Raw genomic sequence first — 25,450 nt, forward strand, 5'->3', positions numbered from 1 at the left:
CAAATCATATGCATTATATTGACACTGTCAAAATGTCTTCTCTGCGTCCTTGTCAGTAGAAGATACAGAGACAAACATTAATCTGTTTTCAATGCTAAATCCTTCAACCTGAAACCCGAAGAAGTGGGAACGACCACCCGACAATCCAGGCGTGCGTGGGAACGTGGAACAACCTCCAATGTGTTGCATGATCGCCACGTGTCCTTCAGATGTGAACCGCCAGGGGCACCTATGTAATAACACTATGCCGTCCCTGTCCCTATAAATACATGCCTCACCCCAGTCATTATCTCTTCTTCCACTCTCACACAAACCCTACCGCCACCACTAGCCCTCGATGACGCCGGGGACGAAGCGCTTAGCTGCCGCGACCTCACCGACGCCGTCCTCACGCCGGCCGCGGACATCGTCTTCTCCGTTGTCGCCGTAGGTGTCCTCCGTTGCCAAGTTAGGGCACAGAAGATAGAACTGCTCGGCCTCCTCTCCTCCGTCTAGCAGTTCCTCGTGTGGTAAATAAAACCTCCTTTTTACAGTCCTTTTGATCCGATAGATTCATCCTTTTCAACTACAAGTAGTTTCTGTTCACACAAGTTGGATCTATCTCATACTACATCTCATAACATGCCTAGTATGTTCACTTATGCTTCACAAAGTAGTTAGATTTCTCACTTGTACTTATTCATGGATTCGTACAAATCTGGAACCAACTCTCTACCTATGAGTGAATGTCTTTGCACTATGAGGTCAATGTCTTCTAAACTGATTTATCTTCAAAATCTTCTGAGAATGCATATGACCTCTTCCCCTTCCCTCACACCTTTAATGCTGTCACGGGTACATGTCCGTGGGAGAATCCCTTGGTTCTCATAGTCTGCATTCATTTGCAGAGTTCTTACAGCATCATATAAATTCTCCTGAAGCCAGTTCTTGTCTGACCAGTAGACGGAAGACTTTGACAGTGTTGAAGCCTTTCAGTCTAAACTTCATGGCAACAGAGAAATCTACAAGGAAGGGTGGCAGACAGCGTCGTGGCAACACCTCAAGAGATTTGCCTCCTGACCTCTATGAGCTATACAAGACAGATCCAGAGGAGGACTACAATCAGCGGAAAACCCGAATCCAATGCATTCGAAGATATTGGGCAGAAAAATGGTTCAAGTACAGGTTTGTGACCCAGGAATATGCTGAGAAAAATGCCATCAAGCGACCGTGGGGAGACATCTTGTACATAAATCTTCAACCCAGATCCAGAGCTGAAGCCATTGAACAAGGCTTCTATCCTTGCATGGTCCGTGGACCACAGCCTGCCGATGCAGACCCATCTTCATTACTATGGTGCCCTGACGACAATCTGTTCAAGCGCAACTTCCAGTTTCCAAGAACTCAGCCAAAGAAAACAAGAAGTCATGGGGATTAGACTTCAATCCGGGCCCCTCTGCTCCTCGTGCTGACGGCACACGCGAAGCTCAACCCAATCTGGTTGGACCCTTCTATAACTTAGAAGGTCTCATTACTCACATAAAGGTTCAAGGGGCAGTCATGGATCAACCTGCAGACAAAGCTGATTCTAACGAAGCGCCTGCTCCACCGAAGCCAAAGAAGCTGAAGAAACCTAAAGCTTCGAAGCCTGCCCCTGCACCAAAGGTTTCACGGGCGAAGCCTTTGGCCACTGCACCTCCTGAACACAGTGTGCAGTCTGAAGATCTGTCACGCATCTCCAAGCCCTCCAAAGTGAAGATGCCCATGCAACCCACCAGCCAAGCACTGACACCTGCTGCTGTTCTGTGCAACGAGAATGATGCCATTGATCTATCCAGCGACGACGATCTTGGCGATGACACTCTTGAGCAGTTGATCAAGAGCAAGCAAGAGGTAGAAATCTTCAATGACCTTCCTCTCTTTGACATGGAAATCTTAAACAAGTTCATTGATGAGTGGTTTGACAGCCCAAACATCAGCTTTGATGATCTTCAGCTTCCCATTGGCCTCAGCGTCGCCTTCCACGGAGCCATTAGTGTTGAGCTGGCTCTAGCTCAGAAAATTGTTGAGCTGAAGCATAAGATAGATTATGAAAAGGCTCAGTTCAAGAAGCATATGGCCAAGCTCACTGTTGAAGACATTCAGAACTTCCAGGTCATGATGCATGAGCTCAAGGAAGCATTCCGCATGAAACGCGAAGAAGCCAAAGGTTCTCGTGAGCGCATGAAGGATCTTGCTGCTAAATGTGTTCAGGGATACAATGAAGCTGAAAAGCGCAAGGCTTTGGGGCGACCAGGCATCGACCCCCGAATGGCGGCCAAGAAGAAGAAGAAGCCAGCTGTGGCAGAACCCGAAGCACCAAGGCAGGAAGTACATCCAATTGTCTTCCCAGCCAGTATGACAGGCTCGAAGCCTAAGGTCCCCATAGTGGCTTCAGAACCGAAGAAGACAAGGGCAACTGAAGCCGAAGCCAGGAAGCACAAGACCAAGGCCACCACTGATGATGCTCCCCCAACCAAGAAACGAAAAACCAAGAAGAGAGATCGGGCTGCTCCCACAGTGCCCCTTGATGTCGAGCCAATCTCAGTGGCTCGTCCTATGTCTGAACATCAAGAACGCTAAGTGATAGTTCATGAGCCTGCTTCCACAGAGGCTCCTGAAGCTGAAGACAATCCAGTTGTTGACCCCACCGCAGCTGAAGACATTGGTCCTCATGACAATGTTGAAGATGATGAAGTCCTTCCTCAGATCGAGCACCAGTTGGTATCATCGCCTGTGCTCACGCACAGCGAACTCATCAGCATTGGTCGTCCTCTGACGCCAACTGCTCAGGATGCATCATGGGCTGATCACCCACAACGACAAGACACCCCAAGTTCTCCCCAACCACAAGTCACCTCACCCGTGCAAGATGACGATGACTTTGAGGCCCAGCAAACTCCATCTCCGCAAGCGTCGCCAGCATTACGCAGGCTTCGCAAAGGACCAAGGCCCCAAGTCACTCCTACTGTGCACGTGTTAGAGTCTGAAGCCAAAACGGCTAAAGATATTCCGGCTGCATCAGACGATGAAGAAGAAGAAGAACCACGAGTTGAAGTAGAAAGAGTTGCTACACCCCTATCCACCAAGATGTTGTTCTCGAGGAGAACGTGTCCGACCCTCCAGCTCCTGAAGTGGAGGTTAACAATCCTGAGGCGGCCACCAATACCAACACTGAAGCCAATGACGTTGTCATGGCTGAAGCTAATGTGGCGCCTGAAGCTACTGTGGTGCCAGAAGTGCATGCACCTGAAGCCACTGCAGCGCCCGAAGCCAATACTGAAGCACCTGAAGCCAATGTGGCCCCTGAAGCCCATATCAACGACAATGTCAATGCTCCTGTACCCCCTCCAAGACCTCATACAATTGAGCTGGCATTTGATTATGGTTAGCCTGTTATGGTCCGATGGCCTATTCTGGTTCCTCCACCTGCTGCGGGTCCACAATTTGACTATCATGTCGAGCACAAACCTCCCGTCCAGAAGCCCAAGCCAAGACTTCCATGATTTCCAGGCACTGCAACTTCACCTGGGGTCTTCAATGTGAATGGCTTCGTGGCACATAACACCTTCTTCAACAGCGCCAAGAACCCTTACACCAAACCTCGCATTTCATCCGATCGGTTCTGGAGCTATCAGCAACGCAGCTACTATTCCTGCGTCTTATACAATCAAGGGCGCATATTTCCACATATGCGTCTCGACACTGAAGCTATAGCTAGCCTGCCCTGCCTTGAAGAAGCGTTGGATTGCTTCAGAGACGCTGGACTCCTGCAGTTTTTCATAGATAAGGAACACTGGAATGAAGAGCTTCTGCTACAGTTCTATGCAACTCTTCACATTCGAGGCTACAACAGGGATCCAAAGACTTGGGTCCTTGAGTGGATGACAAGCAATGTCCATCATGAAGCCAAAGCTCTTGATATCATTGAGCACACAGGCCTGCCCACTCTTGGTGAATACTATGAGCCAGGTTGTCAACAACACTAGAATGCTTTGGAGAGCATTTTTCAGAAGCCAGAACCCAACATGAGCCAAATGTTGAGCATTATGAAGCCTTTGCCTCACGACGCTAACTACCCGTCTGAATTCTTTGTTGAAGACCTAGAGTATCTGCCTCGCACCATTTATCATATCATCAGAAAAACTCTATGGCCCGTCAAAGGACATTCATCTGCAGCGAAGCTTGAAGGAGCAATGAAGACTTTGGTTTTCTACATCTTCAATGGCATTAGCTTCAATGCTCAAGACTTCTTCACTAGGCAGTTGCTTACATCTGGCTCCGACATTTTTGGTTTGAAGTTCTATGCTCCATGGGTAATGCGCCTTATCAAGCTTCACTCTGCCATTAACTATCAGCCATCTGCGCGCAATCATCTTGTCTTCTTGCTAGAGGTTGATCTGTCTGTTGAAGCTATTTACCCAGAGCCTGCTAAGGATCCCATTTATCTTCACAATACTGATCACCAAAGCTTCACCCAGCCCATTGAAGGAGTTCAGGCAGTCTCGCGTGTTTATCCCTTGGCTGGCAACACACGTGCCCCTCGCGCTCAAACTAACACCACTGGTAGCACCATTGCACAAAGGCCTCAAAGGCGATCTCATGTTCTCAATGACCGAGAGCTTCTCGTCGTGCTACACCAGAAACAGGACAAGCATCACAACTGGCTCAAGCGTCAGATGCAAAGCCTCTTGGTGGATGTCAACCGCATACGCAATCTTGCCACCAAGAATGCCTTTGTCACTCATGAAACCTGTCGGAGGTCGTGGAAGAGTTTGACTTTGCTTAGTGTTGAAGCTGATCTGCAGGACGATGGCTTCACCGAAAGATTCAAGTTTGACTCAACTCCTCCACGGAATGCTCACTTGTGTCGGACTCCCTCACTTGAAGACTCTGACTATTTGTCCTCAGCCACGATAGTGAATGCCAGAGTCATCGATGACCAAGATGATGAAACTTCACCTCCTCCAACTTCAGCGCGTGTCGACACTGCACCAAGTTCTTCTACACCACCGGACCTCAACGACGACCCTGCTGCCTCGCCTGCACCTCATGGGAACGAGTAGGCGCTCTATGTCTTCAAACCTTTTTGGTCCTTACTGATAAAAGGGGGGAAGCATATGAGTTGATAGTCTTCAAGCGGGTCCATATGGGTGGTTGCTTTACCTTTTGCTACTTTTGCCAAGTGCTTACAACTCTTGCTTTTTGATACATTTGGTTCTTTGAGTTGTAACACTTAAACTCGATGGTCGTCTGCTACTTATTTGCTATTCTATGATGCGATGATAAATTCCACATGTGCGATGATAACTTCCGCACTTAGGTCATTTTGCAGACGTCCATTTTTCATTATGCATGTCATTATGTTCGTTACATCAAATCATGCATGATGAATTGTCATCATAAGTTGAAGAGGATCTCCACAAGTACAACCTGCCATGTGCATTTGCATTCCAAAAGCAAATTACTTATATGCACATCTTCAGGGGGAGCCTTTGCCACTTATGAAGACAATACCCTATCCTTTACAATTTCACATATTTTATTCCTCGTTGAAAACTTCAACCAGTTTGTCATCAATCACCAAAAAGGGGGAGATTGTAAGTGCATCTAGTGCCACCCCTAGTTGGTTTTGGAGTATTGACGACAAACCTGGTTGAGGGACTAATGTGTATGTGAGAATTGCAGGATAACACAGGTAGAAGTCCCTCATTGATTCGGTTTTCCTACCAGAGATGACCCCTAAAAATGTATGAAGACATTGAAGTCAAAGGTGGTATGTGAAGACATTCACATTGAAGACTATGACAAGAGAAGACATTGCGTGAAGACTATGGAGCATGAAGACTTAGTTGTTTCGTCGTTCTTTTTCTTCTTTGTTGAGTCATAGGAACCACCGTACTGTTAAGTGGGGTCCAAGTGAACTAGTCAGAATGACTGAAGTGATGCTTAACCAAAATCCTATGTCTTCGAGCGAAGACAATGAGAGCAAATCTTATCCAGAGCTGGATAAGTCAGCTTTGCTTGTAGCCCAAGTAAAGTTGTCGTGTGTGTTTGAAATCTGACCGTTGGAACATGTGTCAGTTCCTTAGTGACCTAGGGTCATTTCGGACAAATCAGGTTGGGTTGCCTAGTGGATATAAATAGCCCACCCCCTACAACCATAAATGGTTGGCTACTTAGAGTTAGTATATGGCTTTTGTCGTTTGAGAGCAACCCACCTCGAAGCCTTTGAGAGAGAATTCTTTGCGAGGACAAAGCCCTAAACACCCAGAGCCAAAGAGTGTTAGGCATCACTTAAGTCTTCCTGTCTGTGTGATCTGAAGACTTATTACACTTGAGGACTGTGTATCCTCCAGCCGGTTAGGCGTCGCGTTCTGAGCATCTAAGAGTCATTGTGGATCACTGGTGAACGAAGTCTGTGAAGGTTTGGGAGTCTACCTTGAAGACTTACCAGAGTGATTGGGCGAGGACTGGGTGTCCTTAGCTCAAGGGGAATAAGGTGAAGACGCAGTCTTCTGAGTTGAATCTCAGCCTCCCTAACCAGACGTACAGGTGTCACAGCAACTGGAACTGGTCCAACAAATCATTGTCTTCAATGATCCACTGGTTCCATCCTTCCCATCAGTTTATTTGCATATTGGTCCTTGTGAAGTCATTGCCTATTTGCATTATCTATTTTGTCTTCACTGTGTGACTGCTATTCTGATTAGCTTCATACTATCTTCCATCCTGATCTATACTACCTAGCTGCTATTAGTCTTTGTGCTTTCATCTCTCTGAATACCTGACTATGGCTTGCTTAGTGTAGTCTACCTTCCGCTGCATGGTAATAGGTTTGTTTCTATTGTTTGTCTTCGAAACTTCCATGTTTTGAAGACTTACATAAAAATCGCCTATTCACCCCCCCTCTAGTCGATCACTAGCACTTTCACTCCTCCCTCTCAGTGGTACTTCTTCTTCATCGTCTGGGAGCACAACAACGTATCATGGAACTGCAATAAACAGAGAAAGCCATAAGGATAACTGACAAACCATCCAGTCGACTCAATGAATTCGAATCGGGCAGACTTACTGGCTTTGGAGGTGATGGCGTCATCAGCTTCCTCGTCGGCTAGAGTCTTATCAACATCCATATCAGTCGCAGCAGAGGTCGGGCTATACAGGTTCATCATCCACTAGGTCAGAACAAGAAAACCGGTCGGAACAGGAAATCGGTCGGAACAAGAAAATACGAGAAGAACATTTACCTAGAGGCAACAGGGACACCCATCTTGATTCTAGGCAAGGTCTTCCGAGCCTTCGAAGGATTAATTTTGGACTGCTTGGTGACCTTCTCAGTCAATTCTGGAGTCGAGGACCGAGCGCACTTGTGAGATGGGACATTCGACGCCACAGCTTTGCCACGCTTGCTCACGGGATCATGGCGCAGCTTGGATCGACATTCAGAACGAGGCGGTAAGTCGGCCACTTCCTCATCGTCCGACTCGTCACTCTCGTCTTCATCATCGTCAGATGGGGACTCCCACTCGACGCTCTCCTTGGCACTGTCCTCGCCCTCTTGGTATTGCTCTAGAGCTTGTTCACCATTGGGCATTGAATACATCTCCGTATAGATCTGCAAAACAAGAGACCGGTCATAAGTTAGTCGGATCAACAATCAATCGGAAAATACGTTCAAAAACTCAAATATGATGACCAGACCTTGTCTGGCAAGTTGCTGTCGCTGAAAGGGCCAACTCTCCTAGCACCCCTAGGGTTGTCCTTGTTCCCGGTGATACCCATCAACCACTCGGCCACTGTTTTGGCCTCCACCTCCTCCGGATGAACCCGAGCAGTGTCACCAGCCCCAGAGTACATCCACATGGAGTGGTCACGAGCTTGGAGAGGTTGGATCCGCCGACTGAGGAACACCTCAAGCAGGTCCATACCGGTGACACCTTGGTTGATCAGTTGGACTACTTTCTCGACTAGCATGCCTGTCTCCGCCTTCTCCGCAGCAGTCACTTTCAACGAAGATGGAGTTTGAACGTGGTCAAAAGAGAAAGGGGGAGCCCGGTCGACTGGCCTGGGGTCGCGATATCCTGGCAGTAGAACCAGGTCGAGCTGCCAGCCCCTGACCGACTCCGGAAGAGTCATCGTGGGAAAATAACTCCTCTTCCTCTTCTGAATGCCTAGACCCCCACACATCTATATAACGTGGGTCTTCTCGTCGTTCAAGTTTGCTTTCTTCACAGTTTAGGATCGGATGGTAAAGATGTGCTTGAACAGACCCCAGTGCGGTCGGCACCCCAGGAAATTCTCACACATGGAGACGAATGCAGCAAGATATGTGATGGTATTGGGAGTAAAATGGTGGAGTTGGGCACCAAAGAAATTCAGGAAACCTTGAAAGAAGGGGTGTGGTGGAAGCGAGAAGCCGCGGTCGACATGAGTGGCGAGCAGAACACACTCACCTGGTTGCGGCTGCGGCTCCGTTTCCCCCTCGGTAGACGCGCAGACTTATGGACGATCAGCCCTAACTCGGCCATATCATCCAAGTCCTCCTGCCGAAGCGAAGATCGGATCCAGTCTCCTTGGATCCAACCCGACGGTAGCCCCGAGCGCGATGAAGCCCCCGATTCATCTTCTTATTCTTCGCCGCCCCCGTCGCCTTCTTCACACGCTCTAGCGCCACCGTTTTGTCCTTCCCCATAGCGGCAGAGCAGCGGCGTCGAGAGTGGAGATGCGAGGGGAAGAAGAAGGGAAATGGACGCGCACAGTGCAAATGCCTCGGCCTCGCCGCTTTTAAAGGCCTGCTTCCGAGTGGCTGACGCGTGGGCCTGAGCGATCCTGTCAAATCCCCCCCAGCAGTCGCACACGGGATACGTGGCAAAAAAGGTGGCGTAGAAATTGAAACGTCCTATTTATCTACTCCACTTTCCGTGGAGCGCTCCGCCTGGCGCGCGTCCACCAAAAGTTTGAATCCCGTGAGATCCGGGATCCTCTACAACCGATCACGCCAAAGATTTCATGTCAGAGATGTCACTCGACGGATGTCATTGCATAAACCAGTCGGCAATTCCTGAATCGATCAAGGCGACTGAAACGAAGCTAAAGTTCTAACAACTGGCCTCCACCGGGAGATAAAGGCAAGACAAAGCAAGGTCAACTCCATCCTTCTTTTTCACTCAAACCTCGATCCATTCAGGAGCTAATGATGAGGACACAAACCTGGGGTAGGGTAATAGCCTGACCTATACGTCCTACCTAAGGTCCTTGTCCTAAGAACAAAGAAGTTCAAGAATCAGAAGAAGGGATCCAGCAAAGGTTTCTAGTAAAGTCCACTCGACCTACCATTCACTCGGAGACCTCTCTTTATCCAGGTCACTCGACCATGAAACCACTCGACATATAAGAATACCTAAAGCCGCTCTACGCAGCAACGGTCGGGTATTTACTCATATATTTAATGATCATTTGTAGCACTTCAATACAGGCGTTACCTGTAACGCCACCCCTTTATGCACATTGAATCCTATGTAATGGAGGGGAGCTGGGGGTCATGGCGCACTCTATATAAGCCACCCCCTCCTCTGGGACAAGGGTTCGCACCCCCTGTAACTCACACGCTCATAATCCAGTCGACCGCCTCCGGGCTTCGAGACGTAGGGCTATTACTTCCTCTGAGAAGGGCCTGAACTCGTAAAACCCGCGTGTACAACTCCTCCATAACTAGGATCTTGCCTCTACATTCCTACCCCCCGTTCTACTGTCAGACTTAGAACCACGACAGCTGCTACGGGCTTCTAGCAAGAACCCTTCTTACCTACGCATCAAAACCACAACGGTGTTTTGTCAAGTTTGCTGTTTTAACCTTCTTCAAGGACGGGCCGCAATCAAATTTGATTCAACTAAAGTAGAAGAAACAGACACCTGCTAGCTACCTTTATGCAAAACTAGTTGCATGTTTGTCGGTGGAACCGGTCTCATGTGCATGGACATGTAAGGTTGGTCTGGGCCGCTTCATCCCACAATACCGTCGAATCAAAATAAGACGTTTGTGGTAAGCAGTATGACTATCACTGCCCACAACTCTTTGTGTTCTACTCGTGCATATCATCTACGCATAAACCTGGCTCATGATGCCACTGTTGGAAAACGTAGCATGCAATTTCAAAAAAATTCCTACGATCATGCAAGATCTATCTAGGAGATGCATAGCAACGAGAGGGGGAGAGTGTGTCCACGTACCCTTGTAGACCGAAAGCGGAAGCGTTTGACAACGCGGTTGATGTAGTCGAACTTCTTCTAGCTCCAACCGATCAAGTACCGAACGTACGGCACCTCCGAGTTCTGCACACGTTCAGCTCGGTGACGTCCCTCGCCTTCTTGATCCAGCAAAGCATCGAGGTAGTAGATGGGTTCCGTTAGCACGACATCGTGGTGACGGTGATGGTGAAGTGATTCGCTCAGGGCTTCGCCTAAGCACCGCGAGAATATGACCAGGGGTGTAAACTATGGAGAGGAGCGCCGCACACGGCTAACAATTGATGTTATGTGTTCTACGCGCCCCCTCCTCATATATATAGGTGGGAGGGAGAGGGGAGAGGCCAAGGGGCGCCCCAAGTGGGGCCGAATCCCACTTGGGCTCCTGCCCTGGTTCGCCCCCCTTGTATAGGCGCCAGGGGAAGGAAGGGGGAGGTGGCGCCACCCCCCCCCCTTTCCTTTCTCCCTTGAGGAAGGGAAGGAAGGAGGGCCTTGCCCTCCCCCCTTTCCTTTCCCTAGGGCTGGGCGGCCTGGTGGAGGGGCGCACCAGCCCCTTGTGGGCTGGTCTGTCCCCCCTTGGCCCATTAAGCCCATATCTTTGCTGGGGGGGGTGCCCGGAACCCCTTCCGGTGACCCTATATGTACCCGATACCGCCCGGAACACTTCCGGTCTCCGAATACCATCGTCCTATATATCAATCTTCACCCCTCGACCATTTCGAGACTCCTCGTCATGTACATGATCTCATCCGGAACTCCAAACAACATTCAGTCACCAAATCACATAACTCATATAATACTATATCGTCATTGAACGCTAAGCGTGCGGACCCTACGAGTTTGAGAACTATGTAGACATGACCGACACAACTCTTCGGTCAATAACCAATAGCGGAACTTGGATGCTCATATTGGCTCCTACATAATCTACGAAGATCTTTATCGGTCAAACCGTAATGACAACATACACAATTCCCTTTGTCCATCGGTATGTTACTTGCCTGAGATTCGATCATCGGTATCTTCATGCCTAGTTCAATCTCTTTACCGGCAAGTCTCTTTACTCGTTCCGTAATACATCATCCTGCAACTAACTCATTAGTCACTTTGCTTGCAAGGCTTCTTATGATGTGTATTACCGAGAGGGCCCAGAGATACCTCTCCGATACTCAGAGTAACAAATCCTAATCACGATCTATGCTAACCCAACAAACACCTTCGGAGATACCTGTAGAGCATCTTTATAATCACCCACTTATGTTGTGATGTTTGATAGCACACAAGGCATTCCTCCGGTATCCGGGAGTTGCATAATCTCATAGTCAAAGGAATATGTATTTGACATGAAGAAAGCAATAACAATAAAATTGAATGATCATAATGCTAAGCTAACAGATGGGTCTTGTCTATCACATCATTCTCCTAATGATGTGATCCTGTTATCAAATGACAACTCATGTCTATGGTTAGGAAACCTTAACCATCTTTGATCACAGAACTAGTCTAGTAGAGGCTCACTAGGGACACGGTGTTTGTCTATGTATTCACACATGTATTAAGGTTTCCGATCAATACAATTCTAGCATGAATAATAAACCTTTATCATGAATAAGGAAATATAAAATAACAACTTTATTATTGCCTCTAGGGCATATTTCCTTCAAAAACTCCATCCCCTTTTAATAGTATTGGCTTTCCTATGCGATCTTTGATCACTTAACCAAGAATGTAGAGTCTTGAAGCTTCTGCCAATGCTTGTTCTTTGTATCTTGAGGGGTCAACAATCTTCATCCATCTACTAGCCTAGGTTGAACTATTCCTGAAATAAGCTTGATGAAAATGTTAGTCCAACAACATGTATGTTGACATGAATTAGCAAAATCACCAAAGGAGCAAATGTGCTTTCAAAAAGTGTCATTGCAAAGCAGCCAAGACTTGCGTGTCTTGCTTGCAAGTTTTGTGAGGGTGATCTATCCCTACCTTGCTGGTTCATTGACTGACTCAAAGAGGAGGCACACACAAGTAAGAAAGAGAGTGACAGAGCATGTTTTACTGCCTCCTAAGCTTGATTAGGGTACTGAATGAAAACATGCATCTTCTGAGGGAACTTTGGTAAAAACAATCACTGTGCCCCTTTACTTTCTGCATATGTGGTTGATTGTGTGGTTGCCATCATGTTTATTACTTGATCTACCTTGTTCTTCATCATTTCCATCAGATCTATTGATTGCATATTGCTGACTTACTCTGGCATGCATCATACATTATATATCTGTTGTATAGGCTTTCTAGATCTCTGTTGCATATCTACTTTGTGACTTAGCCAACAAAGGTTGGACTTTTGGCTTTGGTACCTGCATCCGAACTTCGAGTGATCGAGTTTGGTAGGCCTATAGAACCAAGCATCCAAACTTTGGTAGCTTGATCCGAAGTGGTTGTTGTTGATATAGTATTTGCACTGTCTCTTGTTAGGACTGGCCTATTACTTGAAGAGAAAACTAACTTAGGTTTAGTTTTATAGTACCAACCCATTCACTCACCTCTGTGTTGATATCGGTCCTTTCAGCAAGGTCAAGACGGAGGCAACATCTTTGGAGGTAGCGGGCAGCGCGGCTGTGGCCGAAGCCGGCGAAAGGGACGACGACCGCAGATCTAGCACGAGCGCGACTAGATGGGCGGCGGCATGCAAAATTTACAGGTTATTTCTTTGATGAGTTGTTGTGGGTTTTCATTTATTTAGGAGTTGTTGTATGTGACACCACCAGCCACGACACTACAACTTTCAGTCCTTATAGGAGTAGATATTATTTTTCCTTAATCACTGATTCCAGTTGCTTAAGGTGATCAAATGCTGAACCCACAATAAACAAAAAGAAAATACATGGTGAACAAAAGTTTGCACTGAAGCACAAACAAATAGATAACTTCTAGACTATATGTAGTTGAACTTACGCGAAACTAAATTTGAAACCAATTAATACCAACAGCACAAGCAGCCATGAACAAAAATTCAGAATGAATCGAGATAAGAGAATTTCTTAAACACCCGACATAATAAAACTGTTCATTCATATACTTCACGTATTACAAATATTATAGACATGCATATACATAGTAGCTAGTAGAGCAGCGATTTGACGGTCATGTTCTTATGACAAGTCGTAACTCCCAACCATGTATACACTTTTATTTATTCAACCATCCATTTATTTATTCATTCACTGGAGCAACAAGCACGATATAATGCTCCAGGCCACAGTAGTACGTACTCTTAAGTGAGGCGCCGGCCGGCCGGGTGGGTCTCAGGCCTTAGTGGGCAACATGATCTTGGCAGGCGATGTGGCGTTGAGCATCCACGTGTGGAACGGGTGGAAGAGGACCTCCTCAGGGCAATGCAGTTTGGGCAGCTTGGGGCAGTCGATGATGGTCTCGCCGTTCTTGTCGACGCAGAGGTAGATCTGGTAGAGCTGCTTCTTGCCGAATGGCCTGTCCCTGCACTGCACCCCGGGCATCACTCCAAGCTTCTGGTTCACCGCCCACTTGATGTGCTCCGTGCTGTACAACCTGTAGTCTGGGTTAATGCCCTGCTCGGCGAGAGCGCCGAGGACGTCGGCGTTCTTGCGGAGGTTGAGGGCGGCCCTGAAGTAGTCCACCTCCTTGAGGCCCGAGCAGACGCCGTAGCTGCGCCACTCGCTCTTACAGGTGCTCGTCCCGTTGGTGCGCGGGCAATGGATGTTGCTCCAGTAATGGTTCAAGTTATTTTCAATTGGCTCCGGCTGCTCATGCATGGTTATAAGATTACTGCACTACTGCATGCATATGCATGAACGAGAAGATGTTGAACAATATATTCATGTTAGTTGACCTTGTTAATGTCGAATGGTTTGTCGCTATTGCATCTCACGATGGCTTTGTTCAGTGACAAGTCGAAGGTCGTGAAGCTCTAGATGAAGAAATCCTCCGCCGGGTATCCGTACTTGGGCATGCAACATCCATACTCACTGTCCACACAGTATGCTCCAGGCCACTGCAAAGCCAATTCATGAGCATGATCTAGGATACGAGTCAATGATAATATACAATATAACCTGAGTGAGATACCGGATTGAGATACGAGTCAATAATATAATCTCTCCGGTGTTTAACAAGAAAAATAGTGTTCTACACAAAAACTGCGCCCTTCTCTGCCCGCCGCCACCGGCCCAATCTCCGGTCGCCGCCTCCTCCGGCGCATGGATTGGAATCCCCTCGCCCCGGAATCCCCGCTGCCGAACCTCTTCCCTTCCACGACCACAACCCTCAAGCGATCCAGCTGAGCTGAGCACCAGATCTCGCTGCGAGCCCTCCATCAGCTCCCGCCGTCCAACCCACCTGCACCACCCGCATCGGTGCCCCAGACATCCTCCCGCACCGATGCGGCGGAGATCCTCCAGCCGCCGACAAGTCGGAGTCCCTGCCGCCACGGACGACGCAGAGCTCCTGAAGGACAGCGAGGTGACAAATCCAGGTCCTGTCCATGCCGAGCCTCTCCTAACGCGAGCTCAAGCGCCCGTCACCATCTCACCTGAGGCGTACGATTTTCTGCTGTCTTACACCTCTGTTCTGTCCATGCATCAATGTTTAGGTGTGGCAAAGATTTGGTACATGGTACTATGTAGGTTCTGTGGCCATTTGTATGACGTTCTGTGAGCATGCACATGGTATGAAGTGATTGGGTGAGTTGATTAGCATTAAAGATTCACAACCTTAATTGTGTCAAATCAGATTTTTAGGTGCTCTATGCATACATGCATTGTCTTTGCAGCAAGTCTGTATGTCGCCGGAACATGTAGCCTAAACCTAATGGCATTTGTAAGTAGAGAAATTCTTGTTCTGGATGTCTAAACCCATTCTTAACAAGCACACAACTGTAAGGCAACATCTACAGAACGTAAGGTGTATAATTCAGCCCTCGTCCCCAAACTATCTGTGAACCTCGTATACACACCCACCACACTCTCTTCCTCACCGACGGTCTCTGCCACACAAGGATCTTGTCAAAGTCAGTCGTACAGATTGGAGGTGGGTTGATCTACATCACTGCAGTATTTTATTTTGCCGTCCTCTGACCTGAAGAAGAACATGACACCCTGTGTATATGTGAAGTTACTCAATTAAGAGGAATGCTTGGAGACTGAATGTTGTAAGCTGAACTTAACTACAGCCAGGTTAGAGTTTTACTGATGGTTCATCCTGCCATCCTTATAGATACATAAATTAAGGTGTACATAGTTTATTTTGTAGCAGAGGACAAAGTAATTTAAACCGAGTAGTAAGATATAGTATTTTAGTATTCTCTTTAGTTCTTCTGAACTTATAGGAAAGAAAATACTTCTGTGGTGGAAGACTGGAAGTTGCTTATGTATTTGTTGAGATATGCAAGGGCATGCTTCCAGCATTTTGTGTGGATGCTACGGTGTTAGGCTGACCATGTATGTTCATCTAAATGACACATAATGCATGTTTTGTTGAAGCGCAGTGATAGTGTGTTTAAGAACAAGCATGCCAATGTGGATGATGTATTCTGATGAGTCCAAATTGAATTCAACAATACGATAAGTAATCTCTACATCCGTAGGTGGAGTTGGTATACACTATTCCACTACTGATTTATCTTTCTTAATACTACAAAGATTTTTTATTCCGTCGAGGTTTTGTTCTATCTTTTCGATCCTGTAAATAACTGTATACAAGCTTCTTCTGGTTTCAGTAGGTGAAGGACATCCTCTCCATTGCCTTAACAAGGAATAGCTTCCAGTGTGTGCATGGATAACGGAAGAACAGGGGGAACAAATGAGAAGGAAGAAGAAAACAACCAATGGATGGAGAAAGATCTATGACCAATAGTATACCATTTTCTATTGTACCATGTCTTATTAATCTTAAGATGGGCCTCTTAAAGTGCCAATCCTTGCTACCGTCTACATGAATTAGTTCTTTAGTACAATGCTCAAGGTTGGGTGTGTCTTTGTGAAACTGATGCTTATTGCATTCAGTTTAGAAATTGGTATATACTCCCTCCGTCCCAAAATTCTTGTCTTAGGTTTGTCTAGATACGAATGTATCTAACACTAAAATGTAACTAGATACATTCGTATTTAGACAAATTTAAAACAAGAATTTTGTGACAGAGAGAGTATATACTATTTTCTCATTTCTTTACTACTCCCTTCGTCTCATAACGTACATTATGAGATGGAGGGAGTAGAACAGTGGTATTCAATGGTTCAGTGGAGTGATGCATCTGTGGAGGCGATGTTGCTTGATTGATGTTGAACTACTAGAATATTTATGTCCCCACTGCAACGCATGGCGGCAATTACCTAGTGTTATAAAAGTAGCTAAAAAATTCATGAGTAGTACTAGCAAACAAATAGTTAATACAAAAATAATATAGTTACAGAAAGAATCCTTCACGAAAGGTAAACATGATATCTCATGCATATATATAGCTCTTGTGCCAAGTATTATGTACTCCCTTAAACAAGATATCTCATGCATATATATCATGCATATATATAGCTCTTGTGCCAAGTATTATGTACTCCCTCCGTTCCTAAATATAAGTTTTCTTAGATATTTCATTATGGACTACATACGAAGCAAAATGAATGAATCTACACCTTAAAATATGTCTATATACATCCGTATGTAGTTTGTAGTGCAATCTCTAAAAAGACTTACAGAACGGAGAAAGTATTTGTCTTTCTAGAGATTTCAACAAATGACTACATACGGAGCAAAATGAGTGAATCTACACTCTAAAATATGTCTATATACATCCGTATGTGATAGTTCATTTGAAATCTCTAAAAAGACAAATATTTAGGAATAGAGGGCGTATAATCCTATATACTCCCTCCGTCCCAAAATAAGTGTCTCAAACTTAGTACAACTTTGTACTAAAGTTAGTATAAAGTTGAGACACTTATTTTGGGATGAAGGGAGTATTAAGCAAGACAATATACTAAGTACTAGTAGTAAATAGCAATATAACTAATCCATATGCAGGAAATAAGCATCTGCATGCTATATCGTACCATTAGGATGAGGTAATAGAAATCAAAGCTGGTTGCATTGGCAGGTGCTGCCGCGGCTAGTAAGCCAAGGATTAGGCACAATGAAATTGTCCTCTGGGCCATATCTCCTCTACAAAGTATTGCAAGCAGAAATGACTCTTTTTGCTCGTTGGCTGTCCAAGTGATCAGCGTGGCTTGGTATTTATAGGCAGAAATAGAAGGGTGGGTCTGATGGGAAGGGGGCATGGGCCATGTTTGTCATGGAGGCAGAGCGACGCGAGGACCGAGATCAGGGTTGAGTTTCTCTTTCCCACCCTAGTTTCCGAAGGTTATAGGCTGGAACATGTTGAATTTTCTATGCTTTTAAACTAATATAACTCAACAAAGTAAGACATGTCATTAGCATAAAGTATCTATGCTCAATACGATCAGGGTATGGGGTTAAATCCATAACCGTAGCGGGCGCCGCTTGGGAATATTCCATTTTAGTAGCGGCCACTACTTCCGTTTCGGCTCCTTTTAGTTTTTGGCGCCATATTTTGGGTATGCCATGGGGGAATGTTTCCATGATGAGGGAATGCATAATTTTATGTGATGATCTATGTAAGTAGGCGATGGCATATAAAGAGGCTAAATTTTCTTGTCAAAGGAGATGGCTCGTGGCAGTGGAACTGATCTCACCTCCTTCTGTACTATAATTCAAAAACAAGAACAAGACATATTTACCGTCAGAAGGGATCGGCTGACGAGCTATCTTTGTTCTAGAACCTGGCCCTTTTCTTTTATTTTCTATCAGTAGGCTTTTTTTTTCTCTCTATTATGATCTTAGGATCAACACCATGTATTCCTTTTCCCATTGCTTCCTGCTATGAGTAATATGAAAAGCCAGCAGCATGCTGGATCTTAAAAAAAAGACATACTTACCATTATCTAAAAAGAAAAGGAAGTCCACGTAAAACCTGTAATGGATGTGACGAGCCCTCGAAACCTAAGGTCATTTTTTTTCAAAAAAATGTTGTTTCGTAGTCAGCTCATAATAAATATAGAAAAAAAAATGAAGAGTAGAACAAACTTATACCACATTTTGGGAGATTTCTTATTGTGGTCATCTCAGAACCTATTTGGATTGGGAAAAAGTATGGTTTTGGCCCTCCAACTTTTGCTAAAATTGCAAACTTGGTCTCACTACCACAAAAAGGTCATGTGCGATTTTGGGCTCAAAGACATATGTGACGGGCCCCATCACATATGCAGTCTCATATGTGATGGGTGGATTCTTAGTCCCGAGCCCACCACTCTTATGTGACGGGCACCTTTGCACGGCCCATCACATATGATGGTGATCCCCAATCATATGTGACGGGTCATATCAAAGCGCCCATCACATATAACAACTTATATGTGGCGGGCCGCTTTGCCTGGCCAGTCCAATAATTGAGGCGGAGGTAGAAGCTGGCCCCAAAATTTCTTTCCCAACAACCATAAATCGTCCAATAACTTCTTGTAGGAACATTCCCCTTATCTATTGCAAGGTAAATATCTCTCTCCCTCCTCTCCTCCTCCATTAATTTTAGCATTTATCCTCCTCTCCTCTTTTCTCTCTCTTCTCTCTACTCTAGATCTAGATCTTGTGTTTTTGTTCATAGTTGTATTAATCCTTGTGTGTAATTTGCAATTTGTTGTGTATGTGATGGTAGGTTGTTCTCCCTCCTTTGTGCACTCCTAATTTGTGGAGAGGGAACCTTATATACTGTTTTCCTCAATTAATGGAGGTATTTTTCATTAATCTCAGTTTGATTATTTAATATTTTCTCCAAGTATATATATGCATGAATTGATTGTTTAATGTTGTCATATGATGTTGTTTCGTCGTAGGCGCATCGATGGATGACTGAAGTTGGATGTACGGGCCTCAGGTGACTTTCACATTCATCGGCGGTTTGATGAAGTTCCTTAAGGCCGCCAAGGTTTTCCGAAAGAAGGTGGGACATAAGAATATCTGTTGTCCATCCATTGATTGCTAGAACGCGATTATATTTACGTCCTCTACTTTGCAGCAGCACCTCGTAGTCAGGGTTTCATACATGGGTATACAAGATGGACTTCCATGGCGAGGTGGCGGAGGTGGACATGAATGCTGGTGAAAGAAGACATGAACCGTCGTCGCTAACGGAGACCCTGTATGAAGCTGATCAAGAAGTTCATCATACATCTCCAATATTTTTATTATTTCATGCTATTATATTATCAATCTTGGATGCTTTATATGCATTTTTGTGCCATTTTATATCATTTTTGTGACTAACCTATTTACCCACTGCCTAGTGTCAGTTGTTCTTTTCCAGAAAATCAGTAGCAAATGTAGTCCAAACGTTACAAACCTTTTTGATGATTTTTTTCTAGACAAAAAAGACCCTAGAAGTTCCGGGAGGAGACCAGAGGACGAACGAGGAGACGACAAGGCAACAGGGCGCGCCCTGGGGGTGGGGGCAGTTGCCTTGAGGGACCCTCGAGGCTCCGCCTAACCTAATTCCACTTCTATAAATTCTCATTATTGGGAAACCAACACAGAGCCACCTGGTAACCTTTTTCCGCCGCCTCAAACTTCTGTTCTTCTGCGATCCCATTTGGAGGCCTTTTTCGGTACTCTGCTGTCGGGGGAATCGATCACGGAGGGTTTCTACATCATCCTTGCCGCCTTCCGATGATGCGTGAGTAGATTACCATAGACCTACGGGTCCATAGCTAGTAGCTAGATGGCTTCTCTATCTCTTTGATCCTCAATACAATGTTCTCCTTGATCTTCTTGGATTAATCTTCTTTTGAGGTATGTTTGTTGGGATCTGGTGAATTGTGGGGTTGTGATCAGATTATTCATTGAAAATAACTGAGTCTTTTCTGAACTTTATTAAGCAGTTGATGCAGGATCCTGCCGACAGAAGATATATAGTCGTCATAGATAAGTTGGTCTGAGACTCAAAGACTCAGCTCTATCCCGGTTGCGTGAACGATGAGTCAAACATTCTAGCTGTGACGCTTGAACTCATGAGGATCAAGGCCATATACAATTTCCCGAATGTAGGTTTCAATGAGGCGTTCGAGTTCCTTGCAGAAGTTGTCCCAACAGATAACAAGTTGCCTTAGAGCACTTACGAACCGAGGAAGGTCATTTGTTCTCTTGGATTAGAAGTACAGAGGTACAACTCTTGTCCTAACGACTGCATAATCTACAAGGACGAGCACAAATACCTGCACATATGCACGATATGCCATATATCCGGATATCGATACAAGAAGGGGGCGCGAAGAGTTGAAGTGGAGGAAGAAAAGAAGTGTGGTAGTCCGGCGAAGGTTGTATGGTACCTTCCTTTCTTTCCCCATGGGGAGCGTTTCTTCGCCAATGAAAAGATCACAAATCTATTGGTCTGGCATGATCCACCCCCCTCCATTTGAACAGTATGAGATTAGCCATGTTCTTTTGTTGTTCTTAGTCGTAATGACCCATTTGTTTGACAAGAAAAAAATGTTCTATGGGGGCTATATGGTATTCACTACAACTACTATCAAGCACATGATTTTGGTTGTTAGGCTGTAGTGGTTGGACCCTTTTGTCAAGTAGTTCCTCTCCAACTACTCCAACGACTACTCAAAATAGATCCTCTCCAACTACTCCAAATAGATTGATTTTGGACAATCCTAGATTTACTAGTATTCTCGGGATGGAGAGAACTAATATATGGCAAAATTCAATAGGATTATTGATATAATCCCTCTGGTTATTTTACCTGTCACATTGGATTTGTCTTAGGTCAAACTTTATGAGATTGACCAACAATTTAGTCAAATTATATGTATATATTAGTGTACAAAATTGATATCATATTATATTAGATTGAATTATGAATCTATTGAGACAATTTTTGTATACTAACACATATATAAAATTTGACTAATTGTTGGTCAAATTTTACAAATTTGACTTGAGGCAAAGCTAATGTGACATGTAAAAATAACCGGAGTGAGTATTTCTGCTTAAAATGTTTTCTTCTTCACTAGCGTGTAATTATAGTATTTTCACTTTAATTAGTACCTTTCTTGTGATGAATTGTGTGGTATCATCTATTTCTTGACATTAAGGCAGAAACATTAGAGTAAATGATGTTATTTACCATATAGAAAAGCTTTTGAGACACTACGTACTAGATTTGAGAAATTTAGTTACAACTTATCAGATTTTGCCATATCTTTGATAAAATTTACCTGTTTTAAAGATTTGTGACACTAGATATTAGATTAAAAAATGGGGAAATTATCTTAAATTTGCTAAGTTTTGACAATATTTTTAAAATCTGGTAAGTTGTGACGAATTTTTAAAATGTGGTAAGTAGTATTACAAAAACTTATTTATATGGTAAATATTGCCATTTACTCAAAGCAAGTTATAAAAACTGTAATTAGTTTCTGTCAATATTCTGGTCAAACTTGAAACTTTAACTGCATATCCTATGATGGTGGGAGCACTAACTAACAGCACATAGACATCGCGCCTACGATCAGTACATTACATTATATCATCAAAACACCTCAAGTTAGTTACTTGAACGGACAAATTAATGAAGACATTCGATCAAACTTACCTATACCACCGTCCTGGTTTAATAGTTCCCTCGTATTTTGGGTCATATTTTGACCATGATTTTAACTAATAAAATAGTAGTTATACGTATCATTTCAAACTGTACTCAAATACAAATCGGGCAATATAATTTTTTGTGACATGCATTGGCATTTTGTTAGTCAAATATGTGGTCAAACTTTGACCCAAACTACAACGGGTACTAATAAACCAGGACAGAGGTAGCTAGTAAGATCCTTCTCACGTATGGATGAGCATGAAATAACCCCATTACCAATTCAAAACATGTTAACATTAGCATTTCTAAAGCTGTCTAGATAATCTACATATGAATGCATTGGGACAGATATACTCATTCTTCCATTCGTACGCACGCATCCACTCTCAATCTGCCATGTAAATCTCTCGAATAATATTGAAGGACACATGAAAGCTATACGTCAAAAGCCTGTGGCAACTGATTGCCCCTGTGCCTCTTTCAATGGCACATGGCTAATGGAGTCTCTACCGCTCCATTTAATAATTGCCTCTAATATAAGCACGCGTCCGGTCAGAATATTTCCTTTTGTTTCATTTCATTGATTTGATGGTCGCATGCATCATTCTAATACAGAGGCTAGGGGATAACCTCTTTTTCAAAAAAAAAAATCATTGATTTGAAAACAACCGATGTTGGTCCAAGATATGTTTAGTAGTCCTTCCAAACTAACACAAATATAATGGGGAGAATTTTTCTGAACCTAGACCCAACCGCATCCAAAGAACAATTGTCAATTTTATATTGAAAATTAAAACAACGAAATATCTATGCTTTCCTTCTCTCAGTTATGACATGCTCATCTTACATACAATAAGTGTTAACTGAGCCAAACTTATCCAGTCTTCTTTAATCAAGATGCTTGAAGACATTCGCTTTGTCACTCTTAAAATTAGCAGGTTTTTAATGTTAAAATTCCTCGATAAAATCTCTTACATTCTAAAATAAATAAAACATATTAGCATGGGATTGGATGTCCATCCAAGTGTTCAATGCATAAAGAACAAACATATGGTTGTGAAAATTTCAGCCAAACAACCTCAAATGTGTGATGCTCATGGGCTTACCCACATGTGTGATAGCATGTATATGAGGCGGATATCACTGTATAAGAAGGTGACAGGCACCAAGATTGATCGTGAAGCTTGTGGTGCCACGAGCAATATCGCCCCTATCAACCGAAATTAATAATGGCGGGATAAGATATCGCTGTTGGCGTCGCTGTGTATCGGAGGGGCCGGCCGGGAGTGGCGCACCATGGCAAGCAGACGAAGCGTTGATGGGGAGTTCACCATGTGCAAGGTGCGCGCGGTGCATGTCGAAACAGAGCTTTGTCCTCAAGCACAACGTAGATTAGAGCTTTGTCCTCGAGCACAACATGAATGGGATACGCGGGCAGCAACGGTCCCCATCAAAACTAATTATGAAGTAAATTTTCTTAATATAAAAACTATATTTAGAATGGTTAAGCGACGACACTATCTACTATGCAAAATAGTTTGAGAGTAAACTGCACATTTTACCCCATAAAATTTACCAATTTGTCGCGACACTAGTTACCCCATTGAATATTTTGCCACATTTGGTTTCTTCTGATTTGTGACACTACTTGCCTCTCTTCTACTACTTCGTTTTTAATATAAGACATTTTTGTTATGCTAAGTAGATATGCCAAAACGTCTTATATTTTAGAGCAAAGGAAATATTTGTTTGCATAATTTGTTGGCATTTTTTTAAAACAGAGGCAAAAGCTTTGCCTTTTTCATTAATTAAGAAGAAGGTAGTTGCCCGGTTAATTGATGGAAAACCAGGCAAAAACCGATACAACGAGGGTCAAAACCCACAAGACTCAAAACCAACGGAGATACCGCAGATGGCACACAACAACAAGCCATCCCGCGAAACTACAAGCGGACTACTCCCAAAAAGACGGCCACCGGAGAAACAAGCACCTGCTAGCGACTAACATCCTGCAGGGTTGTCCCCCAAGGGGGCACTGATCCGCTGGTTGACCTTCTTGATCTTCTTCGCATTGACCAGGCGACACAAACCTTGGATGATTGGAGTCAGACCTGTGAGCGGCTCGGCGAAGTCATGCAAAGTGCCCTCGCTCTCAGTCGCCAAGGCACATCCCTCAGCAACATCCCTCACTTCGCCCGTGGTAGAAATGGCCACGCTACACTCAGTGGCCATGCTGCCCTCGACACCTTGGTCCCCATCTTTTTCCACCAATGGCGCCAATGCAGTCAACATCGAGCCATGAGTGTTCGAGTCAGAGAAGCAGGGTCCCTGCAAAGAGGGTTGGATCGACCCCTTGTCACCATTGGAGACCTCCGCCTGCTCCAATAAGCTGGTTGCACGGGCCACCAACAAGCTCAAAGGGCGAAACGCCTTCGCCACCATGGATTGCAGCTCAGCGGTAAAAGGTGCAAGCAAAGCGTCAGCGGACCTTGCCACAACATCATAACCATCACAACCTTCACCAGGATCTTTAGAAGACATCACACACTCTGGAGCTTGGGCCTTTGTTGCGGGGGCAACAACTGAAGCCCAAGAGCGTCCGGCTGAGGAAGGAGAAGGCGGAGCTCGGGGGGGGGGGGTGCACGCGCATTGTAGCGAGCTCTGACGGAGGAAATGCGGCGACGACGACAGTCCCTCTCACGGTGCCCAGAGCGCGGGCAGGCGAGGCATCAAATCGGATCACGACAAGAGGCAGCCTTGTGGTCTGGAGCCAAACAACGGAAACAGCGGCCGTGAGTTCGACGCCTGAAGTCAGTAGCTTGCACAAGCCTCACACCACTCCTGGCCAAGACACCGGAAGCTTGGCTGCAGTGCTCACGGTCACAGAGGTGACGCTTCCACACCACAAAGATCCAGGGACCATCCCCTGGTAGCATGTCCACCTTCTCTGCCGGATCACAAGGAAGCGGCGCGGAATCGCTCGACCACACGCGAGCAACACTACGACAGGATTCCTCCTCAGCAGCTGCGGGCGACTGTGGTGCCATCTCCTGGATGCAGACATTGCCAGCACCACGAGCTACCAGATCTGGAGATCGGGGATCCACACCAACTTCGAGGCCTTGCGCGATGGCTGGAGGCGACTGCAGGGATAGGTCCTTGACAGCGTCCTCGCGGCGGCCGGAGGCGACTGCAGGGTTGGGGCCTCACCCACGATGAAACCAGGCTGAAGCTGTGCATCACGGGAGACAAATCCTGCCAGCGGAGACAGCGGGGCAACCTCCCCATCCCCGGCCTCATCACCATCGGCGGCGCACGAGGGGGCAGGCCGGGGCTTGAGCACCACCACGAACTCGTCGAGCGCCGGGGGCATCGCGAGGGTCCGGCCCGCCGGAGGCGGCGGGTGCAGCGGGGAGGCGGGAGTCAGATCCGCCGGGGCTAGGAGGAGCTGCGGGAGACCCACGGAGCTCGGCACCGGGGGCTTCGGCTGCT

The 25,450-nt window shown here is 45.4% G+C and overlaps 1 long non-coding RNA gene and 1 pseudogene across 1 annotated transcript; one reads left to right on the plus strand and one right to left on the minus strand.

The window, feature by feature from the left end:
* Nucleotides 1-13,314: 13,314 nt before the first annotated feature.
* Nucleotides 13,315-17,512, minus strand: LOC125507641 (annotated as a pseudogene).
* Nucleotides 14,368-16,315, plus strand: LOC125507652. The gene is made up of 2 exons (XR_007282934.1): nucleotides 14,368-14,837; nucleotides 16,016-16,315. It is a non-coding gene; the product is annotated as an uncharacterized LOC125507652 (long non-coding RNA).
* Nucleotides 17,513-25,450: the final 7,938 nt, after the last annotated feature.

Source organism: Triticum urartu, chromosome 1 (genome assembly GCF_003073215.2).
Source record: "Triticum urartu cultivar G1812 chromosome 1, Tu2.1, whole genome shotgun sequence".
Classification (NCBI taxonomy): domain Eukaryota; kingdom Viridiplantae; phylum Streptophyta; class Magnoliopsida; order Poales; family Poaceae; genus Triticum; species Triticum urartu.